This window comes from Bombina bombina, chromosome 1, assembly GCF_027579735.1.
Source record: "Bombina bombina isolate aBomBom1 chromosome 1, aBomBom1.pri, whole genome shotgun sequence".
NCBI classification, from domain to species: Eukaryota; Metazoa; Chordata; class Amphibia; order Anura; family Bombinatoridae; genus Bombina; species Bombina bombina.
The window spans coordinates 534,391,117-534,409,304 of record NC_069499.1 but is presented as its reverse complement, the minus strand read 5'-3'; the positions used below and the strand labels follow the sequence as shown (position 1 = coordinate 534,409,304).

The window sequence follows — 18,188 nt, the reverse complement described above, 5'->3', positions numbered from 1 at the left end:
GGGGGCAGCAGATTAGGGATTCATAACTATCATGTAGGTGGCGGCGGTGTCCGGAGCGGCAGATTAGTGGTTAATATTATAATGTAGGTGTCGGCGATGTCGGGGGTGGCAGATTAGGGGTTAATAAGTGTAAGATTAGGGGTGTTTAGACTCGGGGGTTCATGTTAGGGTGTTAGGTGTAGACATAACTTTTATTTCCCCATAGGAATCATTGGGGCTGCGTTAGGAGCTGAACGCTGCTTTTTTGCAGTTGTTAGGTTTTTTTTTCAGCCGGCTCTCCCCCATTGATTCCTATGGGGAAATCACTTTTTTGTGGTTAACGCCGGGTTTCTAAATACCCGTAATACCAGCGCTGTCTGTAAGTGAGCGGTGAGCTTAAACTGCTCGTTTGCACCGCACCCCTCCTAACGCAAAACTCGTAATCTAGGTGTACATCTTTTTTTTGTTATTTGACCAGATATAATTTTCTGCAAATAAATGCTCTAAATGACAATATTATTATTTGGAATTTGGGAGAAATGTTTTCAGTAGTTTATAGAATAAAATAAAAATGTTATCTTTTACTCAAACACATAATTATAAATGCTAGTAAAACCAGATAAACTGATACTTGTGCAGTGTTATATATATAAGCCATGTGTCTGGCTCCTACATTTATGTACTGGTACAGGTTTTAACCAAATTTATAGACTGATCACCTACATTTGTTTAATTTATAAACCCTCTTTGAATCTCCACCATCATCCTTATTTTAAATTTTAAAACAGAATTAGAAATGACAAATTTAAATGGAATGCATTTTTCCATCTTATGAAAAATAAGGGTGTTGGTTCACATATTTATCTTTAAAACTAGATTATTAACCTTGCAACATTACAGCTGCTTAAGCCTGAAAAAAAAGAAAAAAAAAGAAACATAAATCTCATCATCCTGATTTATAAATTTTCCTTTGGTGGAAGGTCAAAATCAGGGAATTAAGGGAAGGTGGAAAAGATACATGGAATAAAGCTGGTTTCAGCATGCTGGGGTAAACACGCTGCACAAATACCACCCTCAAAACTTTTGTTCTTCCCAATGAGCATTGTTGCAGTATAGGCTTCAGTTTAGATCTTGAGGAATGTATATTTAGTTATTAATTTGCCTTGGGTTCCTTGGAACAGTAATATTTGATGGTTAGAAATGGGATAGGTCTGTGATACCAACGTTTAAACAATTTATAGCTTTGTGTTATCAGGTGGCCTAGCAAAGCACTGGCAAGTGTGTGGTTTTATGCTAGTTGCTTAGTCACATTGTTTATATGCTCCTTTACTGTATAGTTAATTCTTTTTTGTAATAGCAAAATGCTGTCATATTTACAGATAACTATTGGTTTCCCTTTATTTTAAAGTGTGATGAGTGAGCTGTGGAATTCTATACGGGCATTAAAAGTATTTGGGGTCAAGCATGCATCGTTAAACTAAAAGTGCCACTAAAATCATACAAAGTTTCAAGACTCAGGTAAAGCATACCATTAAAAAAAAAATAATTCCAATATACTTCCATTTTCAAAACATTTTTTATATGCACACTTTCTGAGGGTCCAGCTCTTTTACTGAGGATGTGCAGACATCTTTATAACTACTGTATATGTATTTTGTGATTGGCTGATGACTGTAACATGATATAGGGGGAGGGACTTTTATTATTAATTTGCCAGAAAATATTCTACTGCACATTATAAGACAGTGATATTGCATTATCCTTTTATTGTGTATCTGTCAATTATTCAATACTACTGTATTTAGTGACCATTTAAGCTTAAAGGTATAGTAAGCACCAAAAATGTTATTGTTTAAAAAGATAGATAATCCCTTTATTTACCATTCCTCAGTTCTGCATAACCAACACTGTTATAGAAATATACTTTTTGCCTCTGTAATTACGGTGTATCTAAGCTTCTGCTGACTGCCTCCTTATCTCAGATCTTTTGACAGACTTGCATTTCAGGCAGTTAGTGCTGACTCTTAAATAACTTCACGTGAGCACAATGTTATTTATATGATACACATGAACTAACGCCATCTAGCTATGGAAACTGTCAAATGCATCCGGATAAGTGGCGGCCTTCAAGGGCTTAGAAATTAGCATATGGGCCTTCCTAGGTTTAGCTGTCAACAATGAATACCAAGAGAACAAACCACATTTGATGATAAAAGTAAATTAGAAAGTTGTTTAACATGACATGCCCTAATTCATTTGGATTTTAATTATTAAGTATTAGTATAAAGTATTGTGGTAGTTATTCTGCCACCTTTACGTAAATTCTTCTTCATTAATGTAATTATTTAACAACATAGCCAATATACACTAGGTACCACTATAGGATTTTGATGTATATACCTAATTTAGCTGTCTCATTGTAAGGCATGTTCCTTCACTTTCTTTATGCCAACTGAATGCCAAAACCTCCAATCAACCTCCTTTATGCCAGAAGCATTACCAAAACACCCTGCCTATCAGTAAAGTATATAATCTGAAGCTTAGCCTGCTTATCCTCTGCCTCCAAAACCCAGCACTAACATCTAGCACCTGCTGTTTTATTACCCGTGACCGCTCTCAGATGGTTGGAATAGATTAGAGTATATATCATGCCAATCGAGAGAGGTGGACTGTAAGGCTGTGGGAGCAATTTGCAAAGCACTAGGTCCAAACTTCTAGTTGTCACGGCAACCTGACTTCCAGTTTTTGTCTTGGCTTACATTAACACGCCTTCGTATCTGAATATTTGTGAATAAACTTGACAGGATTACAGAGGAGCAATAAACACTGGAGAGGTTAAGAAGGGAAAAAGAGAATCAATCAGAAGCAGCCATTTCAGCCCACACAACTATACTTTAAATTCCTGAATGTACCTCTTCTTTCTAAGTTTAGAAATAGTCCAGTAATAATATCCAGTAGTAATAAAAAATAACACTTTTTATATTTTATAGGTATTAACTGTGGTCATATATTTACACAACCCTAGTTAAATATATGTTAAGGAGTGGACCACCTCCTAGGAAAAGAGATATCTAAATGTGATATATGGAACAGTAAACACCTCATCCTAGATAATGCGTGTCACCTGATGTTTATTATTATCTTGCCTACAATTCATTCTAATTTGCAGTATTTATATGATCTGTGGCAATCCCTGAGAATCTTTATTTCTCAATTTAATTTTAAGTGTTTTCTGAGTATTTTAAAAATATATTAGACACAATCCAATGTAAGTCACTAAAGTGGAGCTGCTATGAAGTATTTAGCATTAACAGAGTTCTCATCTGTTATTTATTGACAGCATGCTATTTGCATTTCACTAAATAATAGTGGCTTCTGACAGCTGGTCAGACCAGTGAATTAACTCTGGTACTTATATAAGCACCAGTATTATTGTCCAATATCCTTAACTGTGGCCCTGCTACTACAATAATTCCAAATGACTGACTCACCTATTATGTGCCCCTCCTTCTACAATAATTCTCTTCTTTCAATTGCCTTTAACATTATTATTCCTGTTGATAAATCCCTGCTAGAATCAAATCCCCCCATTGTACACAGGAAATGAGCTTGTTTACTAGATATTCAGTCCTTTCGGCAGGCTTTGGTGAGAATCAGACCTGTGATCAAACCTATTGCTCCTTCATGAAGTCTTAATTTGGCTCTTAAAATTTTACAACATCCACCATTTGAACCCATGCATTCTTTGGACATTAAGAGACCTTGTCTTGGAAGGTGTTATTTCCGCTGGCTATGTCTTCTGCTCAAAGAGTTTTGGAATTATCTGCTCTATCTCATGATCTGTCTTATTTGGTGTTTCATCAGGATAAAGCTGTTTTGTGTACTAGCTGTTTTGTGTACTAGTGGTTTCAACGGGAAACATTAATAAAGAAATAATTGTTCCGTCATTATGTCCTAATTCTGCTTCTTCTAAAGAGCTTGTTATATAAAGAAGGGACAACAATTTTGCGACTGATATAGTCAGAAGATACAACCCTAGTCAAGAAAACAAATGTAGTCCTTGAAACTGACTTTTCTTTTAAAAAATTAGATAAGGGGGATTCTATCAGCCAATCGGAATTAAGGTAGAAAAAATCCTATTGGCTGATCCAATCAGCTAATAGGATTGAGTTGGCATTCTATTGGCTGATTGGATCAGCCAATAGAATGCAAGCTCAATCCTATTGGCTGATTTAGGATTTTTCTACCTTAATTCCGATTGGCTGATAAAATTCTATCAGCCAATCGGAATTCAAGGGATGCCATCTTGGATGACGTCATTTAAAGGAACCTTCATTCTTCAGTTGGACTTCGTTTGAAGAGGATGCTTCGCGTCGGATGTCTTTGAAGATGGAGCCGCTTGACGCCGGATGGATGAAGATAGAAGATGCTGCCTGGATGAAGACTTCTGCCCGTCTGGAGGACCTCTTCTGGCCGGCTTGGATGAAGACTTCTGCCCATCTGGAGGACCACTTCGCACGGCTTTGTTGAGGACTTCGGCCCGGCTGGGTGAAGACTTCTCTAGGTAGGGTGATCTTCAAGGGGTTAGTGTTACGTTTTATTAAAGGGGTATTGGGTGGGTTTTAGAGTAGGGTTGGGTGTGTGTGTGGTGAGTTTTAATGTTGGGGGGGTATTGTAGTTTTTTTTATAGGTAATAGAGCTGATTACTTTGGGGCAATGCCCCGCAAAAGGCCCTTTTAAGGGCTATTTGTAATTTAGTATAGGGTAGGGCTTTTTATTATTTTGGGGGGCTTTTTTATTTTATTAGGGGGATTAGCTGTAATTAGTTTAAAAAAAACTTGTAATTATTTTATTATTTTCTGTAATTAGTGGTTTTCTTTTCGTACTTTAGATAATTTTTTTAAATTGTATTTAATTGTATTTAGTTTAGGTAATTAATTTAATTATAGTGCAGTGTTAAGTGTAATTGTAACTTAGGTTAGGATTTATTTTACAGGTAAATTTGAATTTATTTTAACTAGGTAGCTATTAAATAGTTAATAACTATTTAATAACTATTCTACCTAGTTAAAATAAATACAAAGTTGCCTGTAAAATAAAAATAAATCCTAAGTTAGTTATATTGTAGCTATCTTAGGGTTTATTTTATAGGTAAGTATTTAATTTTAAATAGGAATAATTTAGTTAATGATAGTTATTTTATTTAGATTTATGTAAATTATATTTAAGTTAGGGGGTGTTATGGTTAGACTTAGATTTAGGGGTTAATAACTTTAATATAGTGGCGGTGACTTTGGGGGCGGCAGATTAGGGGTTAATAAGTGTAGGTAGGTTGCGGCAACATTGGGGGTGTTAAGTAGGGGTTAATAAATATAATGTAGGTGTCGGCGATGTTGGGGGCGGCAGATAAGGGGTTTATAAGTATAATGTAGGTGGCGGCGGTGTCCGGAGCGGCAGATTAGAGGTTAATAATATAATGCAGGTATCGGCGATGTCGGGGGTGGCAGATTAGGGGTCAATAAGTGTAAGATTAAGGATGTTTAGACTCGGGGTTCATGTTAGGGTGTTAGGAGTAGACATAACTTTTATTTCCCCATAGGAATCAATTTACGCTGCTTTTTTGCAGGTTTTAGTTTTTTTTTCAGCCGGCTCTCCCCCATTGATTCCTATGGGGAAATCATGCACGAGCAAGTTTTGGAAGCTCACCGCTACCGTAAGCAGCGCTGGTATTGAGGTGAGATGTGGAGCTAAATTTTGCTCTACACTCACTTTTTTTGCGGCTAATGCCGGGTTTGTAAAAATCGTAATACCAGCATTGTCTGTAGGTCAGAGGTGAGGGAAAACTGCTCGTTAGCACCGCACAGCATTACCGACAAAACTCGTAATCTAGGCGCGTGATTCTTACACCAAGAAAAGGGCCTCCAAACCTTATAATAAATATTCCTGGACACAGGCTTACAAGCCTGTATAAGAGTCCCAATAAAAGAATTAGAGAACCCTTTCTGCTTAAGAACTATTAGTACAAGCTCCATTCGATCAAGCTTAGAGATTTGAGACCTGGATGAGAAAACAGACCTTGAAAATGAAGGTTTGGGTGCAAAGGAAGAGACAAAAGAGGACAACTAGACATCTGAACTAGATCTGCATACAAAACAATGCAAGACCAAGCCGGAGCAAAGAGAAATGTTTGATGCTCCCTCTAGAGGTGGAAAAAAACAGAAAAAAAAGAATTCAGCTAATTTTCCTGAATTCAGGGACTAACGACTGAGAAAATCTGTTTCCCAGTTTTCCACTCCAGGAATATGAACAGCAGAAATTTTGAGAACAATTGACTTCTGCCCAGGAAAAAATACATGACTAGGGAACTGAGAGTTCACCCTTGATGATTGACATATGCTACTTCTGAAACATAGTCTATCTGAAATCAGAGATAAGACTCTCTTTCCAACAGAGACCAACTATGAAGGACTGAGTTTAATAACATTAATAGGAAACCTTGGATACAAAAGACAAAGGGGCGCCTCATGTGTAGATCAGAGATGTAACAAATCCCACACTGAATATTCAGTGTGGAATTTGTTACATCTCTGATCTACACATGAGGCGCCCCTTTGTCTTTTGTATCCATGTCTAGAGCCTGATCGAGAGTGATCTGCAAGAAGCAGAGCAGCCCTGTATCTGGAAATTATGGACTAACCATTTTGTGAGATAAGAATATCTCTGACCTGTCCTCTCATTTATTGGTCTTGCACTGTAGTTGCAATATTTTATATGACTTTTTATGCATTTGCGATTGATCTGATGCATTTGTGATTGATTATATGTTATTTATTTTATTTGTTTTAATTTATTTTGTGTTTTTTTACTTTTAGATGGTCATATATTCATTTATGTAGTAGAGAGCGCCCCCTAGCTTGGTTCATTTTATAATAGGAAACCTCGCCTTCAAGGAGACAAAAAAACTCTCTCTGAGACACCCAGCTGGTCCCCCATCCTGAAAGACTTTTGCAGAATTTACAGATTATGTATGACAAAAAAAGTCCCTTGCATAAAAATCTGATGATTCAGCCACCAAGACAGAGACTGGCTTGTTTTGAAATCTAGATGAATCATTTGAGATAGCAGATTATGGTCCCTACACCACTGCCAAAGCATACAAAGCTGATTAGGCCTCATGGGGAAGCAAACAAACGAAATACCATCCGAAGCCGCAAACATGAAACATAACGCCTCCATGCAAAGAGCAATTGAGGGAAATTAAAATGACTGAAAGGCGTATTCTAGTCACGGAAAGACTCATGAAAACTGAATCCATCTGAACCTTCAGAAACAACAACCTTATTGGAACTAGCAAATTCTTTGGAAAAATTATTTTCCAACTATAAGCTTGCTTTTATTGAGCCGTAATTCCATTTGTGTGCATTCGCAAACCGATAAATATGCTGTCGGAAGCAATATTGTTTATCGACTGCTTCTAACGGCCTGTTATAACCCAATTTCGGCAACCGGACTCCAGCTGCCAAAAACATTATCGTGACCCATACAGAAGTATAGGAAGCCGCTAATCTTTAAATTATACCCGGTTTCTAATGCCAGAGCAAACCTTAAATACACTGTCGGAGGCTGCCGATGCATTAACAAAAATAACACCCAGCTCAACTAGGTGTTAAACATGAAAAAGGTTCTCTTTAAAACCTTTTTCTCATTGAAATCTAACCCGACACGTCAAAACTCCTCTATCCTCCGTCCCCTCTACATCGCAACCTATAATAAATGTATTAACCTCTAAACCGCCATGCCCCACAACGCAAACTAGCTATTTAAACTATTAACCCCTAATCCGCAATGCCCCACAACGCAAACTATCTATTTAATCTATTAACCCCTAATCCGCAATGCCCCACAACACAAACTATCTATTTAAACTATTAACCCCTAATCTGCAATGCCCCCACAATGCAAAGTATCTATTTAAACTTTTAACCCCTAATCCTCCATTAACCCACATCGCAATTAACCTAATAAATCTATTAACCCCTAAACCGTCAAACCTCACAATGCAAATAACTAATCACTAAGACCACTAACCTAACATCCCCTAAATAAACCCCATTACATAAATTAAAATAATCCTAAATTACAATTAAAAAAAAAACTAACATTACTTTAAAAATAAAGGCCTAGATTTGGAGTTTGGCGTTAGCCGTGAAAACCAGCGTTAGAGGCTCCTAACGCTGGTTTTAGGCTAACTCCGGTATTTGGAGTCACTCAAAAAAGGGTCTAACGCTCACTTTTCAGCCGCGACTTTTCCATACCGCAGATCCCCTTACGTAAATTGCGTATCCTATCTTTTCAATGGGATTTTTCTAACTCCGGTATTTAGAGTCGTGTCTGAAGTGAGCGTTAGAAATCTAACGACAAAACTCCAGCCGCAGAAAAAAGTCAGTAGTTAAGAGCTTTCTGGGCTAACGCCGGTTTATAAAGCTCCTAACTACTGTACTCTAAAGTACACTAACACCCATAAACTACCTATGTACCCCTAAACCGAGGTCCCCCCACATCGCCGCCACTCGATTAAATTTTTTTAACCCCTAATCTGCCGACCGCACACCGCCGCAACCTACATTATACCTATGTACCCCTAATCTGCTGCCCCTAACACCGCCGACCCCTGTATTATATTTATTAACCCCTAATCTGCCCCCCACAACGTCGCCGCCAGCTACCTACAATAATTAACCCCTAATCTGCTGACCGCAAAGCGCCGCCACCTACATTATAGCTATGTACCCCTAATCTGATGCCCCTAACACCGCCGACCCCTATATTATATTTATTAACCCCTAATCTGCCCCCTCAACGTCGCCTCCACCTGCCTACACTTATTAACCCCTAATCTGCCGAGCGGACCACACCGCTACTATAATAAAGTTATTAACCCCTAATCCACCTCACTAACCCTATAATAAATAGTATTAACCCCTAATCTGCCCTCCCTAACATCGCCGACACCTAACTTCAATTATTAACCCCTAATCTGCCGACCGGAGCTCACCGCTATTCTAATAAATGTATTAACCCCTAAAGCTAAGTCTAACCCTAACACTAACACCCCCCTAAATTAAATATAATTTTAATCTAACGAAATTAATTAACTCTTATTAAATAAATTATTCCTATTTAAAGCTAAATACTTACGTGTAAAATAAACCCTAATATAGCTACAATATAAATTATAATTACATTGTAGCTATTTTAGGATTAATATTTATTTTACAGGCAACTTTGTAATTATTTTAACCAGGTACAATAGCTATTAAATAGTTAAGAACTATTTAATAGTTACCTAGTTAAAATATTTACAAAATTACCTGTAAAATAAATCCTAACCTAAGTTACAATTAAACCTAACACTATACTATCATTAAATTAATTAAATAAAATACCTACAATTACCTACAATTAAACCTAACACTACACTATCAATACATTAATTAAATACAATATCTACAAATAACTATAATGAAATAAAATAACTAAAGTACAAAAAATAAAAAAGAACTAAGTTACAAAAAATAAAAAAATATTTACAAACATAAGAAAAATATTACAACAATTTTAAACTAATTACACCTACTCTAAGCCCCCTAATAAAATAACAAAGCCCCCCAAAATAAAAAATGCCCTACCCTATTCTAAATTACTAAAGTTAAAAGCTCTTTTACCTTACCAGCCCTGAACAGGGCCCTTTGCGGGGCATGCCCCAAGAAGTTCAGCTCTTTTGCCTGTAAAAAAAAACATACAATACCCCCCCCCCCAACATTACAACCCACCACCCACATACCCCTAATCTAACCCAAACCCCCCTTAAATAAACCTAACACTAAGCCCCTGAAGATCTTCCTACCTTGTCTTCACCATACCAGGTTCACCGATCGGTCCAGAAGAGCTCCTCCGATGTCCTGATCCAAGCCCAAGCGGGGGGCTGAAGATGTCCATGATCCAGTAGAAGTCTTCATCCAAGCGGGGCAGAAGAGGTCTTCCATCCGATTGAAGTCTTCATCCAAGCGGGGCAGAAGAGGTCTTCCATCCGATTGAAGTCTTCATCCAGCCGGCATCTTCTATCGACATCCATCTGGAGCGGAGCGGCAGCATCCTGAAGACCTCCGACGCGGAACATCCATCCTGGCCGACGACTGAACGACGAATGACGGTTCCTTTAAATGACGTCATCCAAGATGGCGTCCCTCGAATTCTGATTGGCTGATAGGATTCTAGCAGTAAATCCCCCCACCCACCAAACCCGTCAAAATAAAACAAAACTAACACAAAAAAATCGTAAACTACCCATTACCCCTAAAGGGGCATTTGTATTGGCATTGCCCTTAAAAGGACATTCAGCTCTTTTACTGCCCTTCAAAATCTGAAAAAAAAAAAGAAAAAGCTAAACTCTAACCCCCAGATACATTAGGTACTCACGGTTCCTGAAGTCCGGCGGTGAAGCCTTCTTCCGAGCGGCGACCTCTTCTATCAGCAAATAGTATTGCAAGGGACGCCATATTTAATCGCGTACCTTGAATTCACTATTCCCGGCGGCGATCGTACGAAGAGGATCCTCCATGCTCCATGGCTTCGCGGTCACCGGTCTTCATCTCCGGGGTCGCCAGTCTTCAGTTCCATGGTCCTGGATGAAGATAGAAGAGACTTCACGACCGGACTTCAGGAACCGTGAGTACCTATCTGGGGGTTAGAGTTAGTCTTTTATTTTACATTTTTGGGCGTTTTTTATTTTTTAGATTAGGGATTTGTAAAAGAGCTAAATACCCTTTTAAGGGCAGTAAAAGAGCTTAATGCCCTCCCTTTTAAGAGCAATGCCCATACAAATGCCCCTTATGGGGCAATGGGTAGTTTAGGATTTTTTAGTGTTAGTTTTTTTTTTGGGGGGGGGGTTTACTTTTAGGGGAACTTAGTTTTTTTTTAAAAGGTAAAAGAGCTGTTTAACTTTGGGCAATGCCATACAAAAGGTCCTTTTAAGGGCTATTGGTAGTTTAGTATTAGATTAGGGGGTGCTTTTATTTTGGGGGACTTTTTATTTTCATAGGGATTAGGTTTAATTATTTTTAATTTTTGATAATTTAATTTATTATTTTCTGTCATTTTAGCTTAATTTAAACTTAGTGTTTTTTTATTTTTAAAGTAATGTTAGCTTTTTTATTTTAATTGTAATTTAGGATTATTTTAATGTATGTAATGGGGTTAATATAGGGGGTGTTAGGTTAGGGAGCTTAGTGATTAGTTATTTGCGTTGTGGGATTTGTCTGCTTAGGGGTTAATAGATTTACTAGGTTAATTGCGATGTGGGTTATTGGCGGATTAGGGGTTAAAAGTTTAAATAGCTAGATTGAGTTGTGGAGGATGGTAGTTTAGGGGCTAGTAACTTTGTTAGATACTTTGTGGTATGGGGGTTGGCGAATTAGGGGGTTAATACATTAGTTATTGCGGTGGTCGGGTTGCGGTTGAAAGGTAGATATTGCGCATGCGCTAGGTGTTTGATTTTATTCTAACAGTGAGCGACGGATAAAATATACGGCTCTGCACTTGTATGCGGCACCGTAAATGCGATCGAGTGTAGTGTAAGGTCAGGTTACAATAGTAACCTATTAATGTTTTAGAAATCCAGCATTGGGTGGAAGCGTTAACACAATGCTAACTTACACCTACACCAAAAGAGTGGAAACCTTTTTAATGGAAACCTGGTTCTAAAATGGAGCCATAAATTACTTTTAGCTGTCGGCCACTTTGGTAGCTTACGGCCCCATTTTTAATGGCTCAATGGAAGCGAGCTCTATGTTGTTGAAGAAACAACAAGAGTCTGCTGGTTAGAGAATATGAATCTGCTAAATGAAAAGATGAAACTTGAACCAAAATATCGTCCATATAAGGAAACACTTCAATATCCTGAGTTCTAAACACAGACAATATTCTGGGAGTTGAACAAATAGCAAATGGTAGAGCAAAAAACTGAAAATGCTAGTCCAGAAAGGCAAACCTAAGAAATATGATGCTCCTTGAGAATAGGAACATGAAGATAAACATCCCATAAATCTATTGTAGACATAAACTGACCTTGCAAAACAAAAAAGCAATGAAAGAGAAAGTTTTGTACTAGCTGTGCATGCACCTCCCGTGCATCAATATATCACACAGCGATCCCAACAAACCCCCACCTCTTCAGGTGCAGATGCAAATGGAAAAAGAAGGTAATACCGCAATCCTCAGTGCACCCGGAGCTATGCTCATATCCCCTTGTGACGGTAAGTGAGCTGGATACCTCTGCCTTCCTACGACTGGTACTTTTGGACTTCGGCGTCCTCACCTTTCGTGGCATCTACTTTCTGCGTATCCCTCTGCTCTCACTAGTCTTCAACCTGTGACGTCATCTGGGAAAGTGGGGTAGGTGAATCGCTGGTAAGGAAAACAATCACAGCAGCAGCAGCAGCAAAGTTGACGGTAACCTGGACAAGCTGGTAACGTGGATAGGCAAAAAAAGAATGAGTCCAGTTCCATAAAATCATCAAAATTTATTGGACAACTTTAAAAGGATCCAAACTGATGAAACAACAGCATCACAAAATTCAGGATTTTTTTAGATTTAGGTTTTTTATTTTGGGGGGTTGGTTGGGTGGTGGGTTTTACTGTTGGGGGGACTTTGTATTTTTTTTACAGGTAAAAGAGCTTATTTGTTTAGGGCAATGCCCTACAAAAGTCCCTTATGTGTTTTTATTTTTGGGGGGCTTTTTATTTTATTTTTATAGTATTAGATTAGGTGTAATTGTTTTTATTTTTGATAATTTTATTTATTTTTTTGTAATCTTGCGGCTAGATTTAGAGTTCTGCGGCCAAAGGGGTGCGTTAGCTACGCATGCTTTTTTTCTCCCGCACCTTTTAAATACCGCTGGTATTTAGAGTTCACAGAAGGGCTGCGTTAGGCTCCAAAAAGGGAGCGTATAGCATATTTACCACCACTGCAACTCTAAATTCCAGCGATGCTTACGGACGCGGCCAGCTTAAAAAACGTGCTCGTGCACGATTCACCCATAGGAAACAATGGGGCTGTTTGAGCTGAAAAAAAACCTAACACCTGCAAAAAAGCAGCGTTCAGCTCCTAACGCAGCCCCATTGTTACCTATGGGGAAACACTTCCTATGTCTGCACCTAACACCCTAACATGTACCCCGAGTCTAAACACCCCTAGCCTTACACTTATTAACCCCTAATCTGCCGCCCCCGCTATCGCTGACCCCTGCATATTATTATTAACCCCTAATCTGCCGCTCCGTACACCGCCGCAACCTACGTTATCCCTATGTAACCGTAATCTGCTGCCCCTAACACCGCCGACCCCTATATTATATTTATTAACCCCTAATCTGCCGCCCCCAACGTCGCCTCCACCTACCTACAATTATTAACCCCTAATCTGCCGACCGGATCTCACCACTACTCTAATAAATGTATTAACCCCTAAACCGCCTCACTCCCGCCTCAATAACCCTATAATAAATAATATTAACCCCTAATCTGCCCTCCCTAACATCGCCGACACCTAACTTCAAGCATTAACCCCTAATCTGCCGACCGGAGCTCACCGCTACTCTAATAAATTTTTTAACCCCTAAAGCTAATTCTAACCCTAACACCCCCCTAAGTTAAATATAATTTTTATCTAACGAAATAAATTAAGTCTTATTAAATAAATTATTCCTATTTAAATCTAAATACTTACCTGTAAAATAAACCCTAATATAGCTACAATATAAATAATAATTATATTGTAGCTATTTTAGGATTAATATTTATTTTACAGGCAACTTTGTAATTATTTTAACCAGGTACAATAGCTATTAAATAGTTAATAACTATTTAATAGTTACCTAGTTAAAATAATTACAAAATTACCTGTAAAATAAATCCTAACCTAAGTTACAATTAAACCTAACACTACACTATCAATAAATAAATTAAATAAACTACCTACAATTATCTACAATTAAACCTAACACTACACTATCAATAAATTAATGAAATACAATAACTACAAATAAATACAATGAAATAAACTAACTAAAGTACAAAAAATAAAAAAGAACTAAGTTACAAAAAATAAAAAAATATTTACAAACATTAGAAAAATATTACAATTTTAAACTAATTACACCTACTCTAAGCCCCCTAATAAAATAACAAAGACCCCCAAATAAAAAAATGCCCTACCCTATTCTAAAATAAAAAAGTACAAAGCTCTTTTACCTTACCAGCCCTGAAAAGGGCCCTTTGCAGGGCATGCCCCAAAGAATTCAGCTCTTTTGCCTGTAAAAAAAACCATACAATACCCCCCCCCAACATTACAACCCACCACCCAAATACCCCTAATCTAACCCAAACCCCCCTTAAATAAACCTAACACTAAGCCCGTGAAGATCTTCCTACCTTATCTTCACCTCGCCGGGTATCAGTGATCCGTCCAGGCTCCGATGTCTTGATCCAAGCCCAAGCGGGGGGCTGAAGACATCCATCCTCCGGCTGAAGTCTTGATCCAAGCGGGCAGAAGAGGACATCCGGACCGGCAAACATCTTCATCCAGGAGGCATCTTCTATGTTCTTCCATCCGATGATGACCGGCTCCATCTTGAAGACCTCCACCGCGGATCCATCCTCTTCTTCTGACGACTAGACGACGAATGAAGGTTCCTTTAAGGTACATCATCCAAGATGGCGTCCCTCGAATTCCGATTGGCTGATAGGATTCTATAAGCCAATCAGAATTAAGGTAGGAAAATTCTGATTGGCTGATGGAATCAGCCAATCAGATTCAAGTTCAATCCGATTGGCTGATCCAATCAGCCAATCAGATTGAGCTTGCATTCTATTGGCTGTTCCGATCAGTCAATAGAATGCGAGCTCAATCTGATTGGCGGATCAGCCAATAGAATGCAAGCTCAATCTGATTGTCGGATCAGCCAATCGGATTGAACTTGATGACGTCCCTTAAAGGAACCTTCATTCGTCGTCTAGTCGTCGGAAGAAGAGGATGGATCCGCGGTGGAGGTCTTAAAGATGGAGCCGGTCGTCATCGGATGGAAGAACATAGAAGATGCCTCCTGGATGAAGATGTTTGCCGGTCCGGATGTCCTCTTCTGCCCGCTTGGATCAAGACTTCAGCCGGAGGATGGATGTCTTCAGCCCCCCGCTTGGGCTTGGATCAAGACATCGGAGCCTGGACGGATCGCTGATACCCGGCGAGGTGAAGATAAGGTATGAAGATCTTCAGGGGCTTAGTGTTAGGTTTATTTAAGGGGGGTTTGGGTTAGATTAGGGGTATGTGGGTGGTGGGTTGTAATGTTGGGGGGGGGGTATTGTATGTTTTTTTTTACAGGCAAAAGAGCTGAATTCTTTGGGGCATGCCCCGCAAAGGGCCCTTTTCAGGGCTGGTAAGGTAAAATAGCTTTGTACTTTTTTATTTTAGAATAGGGTAGGCATTTTTTTATTTTGGGGGTCTGTTATTTTATTAGGGGGCTTAGAGTAGGTGTAATTAGTTTAAAATTGTTGTAATATTTTTCTAATGTTTGTAAATATTTTTTTATTTTTTGTAACTTAGTTCTTTTTTATTTTTTGTACTTTAGTTAGTTTATTTATTGTATTTATTTGTAGGTATTGTATTTAATTAATGTATTGATAGTGTAGTGTTAGGTTTAATTGTAGATAATTGTAGGTAGTTTATTTAATTAATTTATTGATAGTGTAGTGTTAGGTTTAATTGTAACTTAGGTTAGGATTTATTTTACAGGTAATTTTGTAATTATTTTAACTAGGTAGCTATTAAATAGTTATTAACTATTTAATAGCTATTGTATCTGGTTAAAATAATTACAAAGTTGCCTGTAAAATAAATATTAATCCTAAAATAGCTACAATATAATTATTATTTATATTGTAGCTATATTAGGGTTTATTTTACAGGTAAGTATTTAGCTTTAAATAGGAATAATTTATTTAATAAGAGTTAATGTATTTTGTTAGATACAAATTATATTTAATTTAGGGGGGTGTTAGGGTTAGGGTTAGAATTAGCTTTAGGGGTTAAAAAAATTTATTAGAGTAGCGGTGAGCTCCGGTCGGCAGAATAGGGGTTAATGCTTGAAGTTAGGTGTCGGCGATGTTAGGGAGGGCAGATTAGGGGTTAATACTATTTATTATAGGGTTATTGAGGTGGGAGTGAGGCGGATTAGGGGTTAATACATTTATTATAGTAGCGGTGCGGTCCGGTCGGCAGATTAGGGGTTAATAAGTGTAGGTAGGTAGCGGCGACGTTGGGGGCGGCAGATTAGGGGTTAATAAATATTATGCAGGTGTCGGCGGTGTTAGGGGCAGCAGATTAGGGGTACATAGGGATAATGTAGGTTGCGGCGGTGTGCGGTCGGCAGATTAGGGGTTAAAATTTTTAATAGAGTGGCGGCGATGTGGGGGGCCTCGGTTTAGGGGTACATAGGTAGTTTATGGGTGTTAGTGTACTTTAGAGCACAGTAGTTAAGAGCTTTATAAACCGGCGTTAGCACAGAAAGCTCTTAACTACTGACTTTTCTCTGCGGCTGGAGTCTTGTCGTTAGATTTCTAACGCTCACTTCAGCCAAGACTCTAAATACCAGCGTTAGAAAGATCCCATTAAAAAGATAGGATACGCAAATGGCGTAGGGGGATCTGCGGTATGGAAAAGTCGCGGCTGGAAAGTGAGCGTTAGACCCTTTCCTGACTGACTCCAAATACCAGCGGGCGGCCAAAAACGCTGATTTTGACGGCTACCGCCCAACTCTAAATCTAGCCGTTGGTGTTTTTTTATTTTTCGTAGGATTTCTTTTTTTAGTTGTAATTTAGATTTTTTCCTTTTTTTGTAGTGTTAGGTTTTTTAAATTTGTAATTTAGTTATTTTAATTGGAAGTATTTTTTATTTTATTAGATTAGTTATGTTAGGTTAATTTATAGTTTAATGTTAGGTTTATATTTATTTCACAAGTAAGATTTTATTTATTTTAATAGAGTTATATTGTCATTTTAATTTAAAGTTAGGGTGGGTGTTAGTTTTAGGGGTTAATAGTTTAATTTAGTGGTTTGCGATGTGGGGGCTGGCGGTTTAGGGGTTATAGGTTTATTTAATGGTGGAGATGTGGGAGGCCTGAGGTTTAGGAGTTAATAACTATTTAGTGGCAGCGATGTCGAGGAGCGGCAGAATAGGGGTTAATAGCTTTATTATAGTGGCAATGTCGGGGAGCAGGGGAATAGGGGTTAATAACTTTTATTAGTGTCTGTGATGTTGGGAGTGGCAGATTAGGGGTGTTTAGACATGGGGTTGATGTTAGGGTGTTAGGTTTAAATGTAACTTTTTTTCTCCATAGACATCAATGGGGCTGCGTTACAGAGATTTTTCACTCTCTCCCCAATGATGTCTATTGAGGAAAGCGTGCACGAGCACATCGAAGCAGCCCTTAGCTTTTGTGCGGTATTGAGCTTAACGTCACCATATCGCACGCACAAGGAGGCTTTTCAGTAACTCGTAATGGCAGCACTATGGGGGTAAATAACGCAACTTTTGTTGTGATCGTTTCGCACCCTGTTTAGCGCAAAACTCGTAATTTGGGTGAAAGTTTCTTTAAAAAGAGAATAAATATGCTCAATTTAAATTAATAAGTATATATTTCAGATTCATGATCAGAGGTAGATCTCTGATCATCAGAACAAAATCTTTCCCTCTGAGGACATTGCAGCTTCATGACTAGAAACATTACCCTTAGAAGGCTTAGAGCTAGTAAAAGGTAAATTCTTACCTGAGCTTTTATGCTTACTTAAAGGAGGCATGGCCACCAACATTTCAGACACAGTAGACTGTATAAAATTATTGACTCCAGGAATCAGTAGGTTTCTTCTGTAAGAATCAAACAGAAGGTGCAGTAACATTCTAAAAAGCAAAAGCAGCATTAGATAGGTCAGAATGCATTAAAATATTAATACATTTATTGCATACGTTAGCCGGAGTTAAACCCTCAGCTTATAACCAATAAAAAATACTGAACACTGGTAGGAAAGTGTTCAGATGACCCAGCTTCTAAGGAAGATTTTAGGAGTCAGAAGGCTCCATAACTGCAAGGAACTTATAC

The 18,188-nt window shown here is 38.3% G+C and overlaps 1 protein-coding gene across 5 annotated transcripts in view; it reads left to right on the top strand.

Annotated features, from left to right (window-relative positions):
- Positions 1-18,188, top strand: part of CMKLR2 (chemerin chemokine-like receptor 2) — a 167,748-nt gene that overhangs the window by 84,613 nt on the left and 64,947 nt on the right. The window contains exon 5 of one of the 5 annotated variants that reach the window (XM_053698644.1): positions 1,388-1,497. The exons of the other annotated variants lie outside the window; for them this stretch is intronic. The gene's annotated coding sequence lies outside the window, so the exon portion shown is untranslated. The remainder of the gene's footprint in view (positions 1-1,387; positions 1,498-18,188) is intronic. 5 annotated transcript variants of the gene reach the window in all.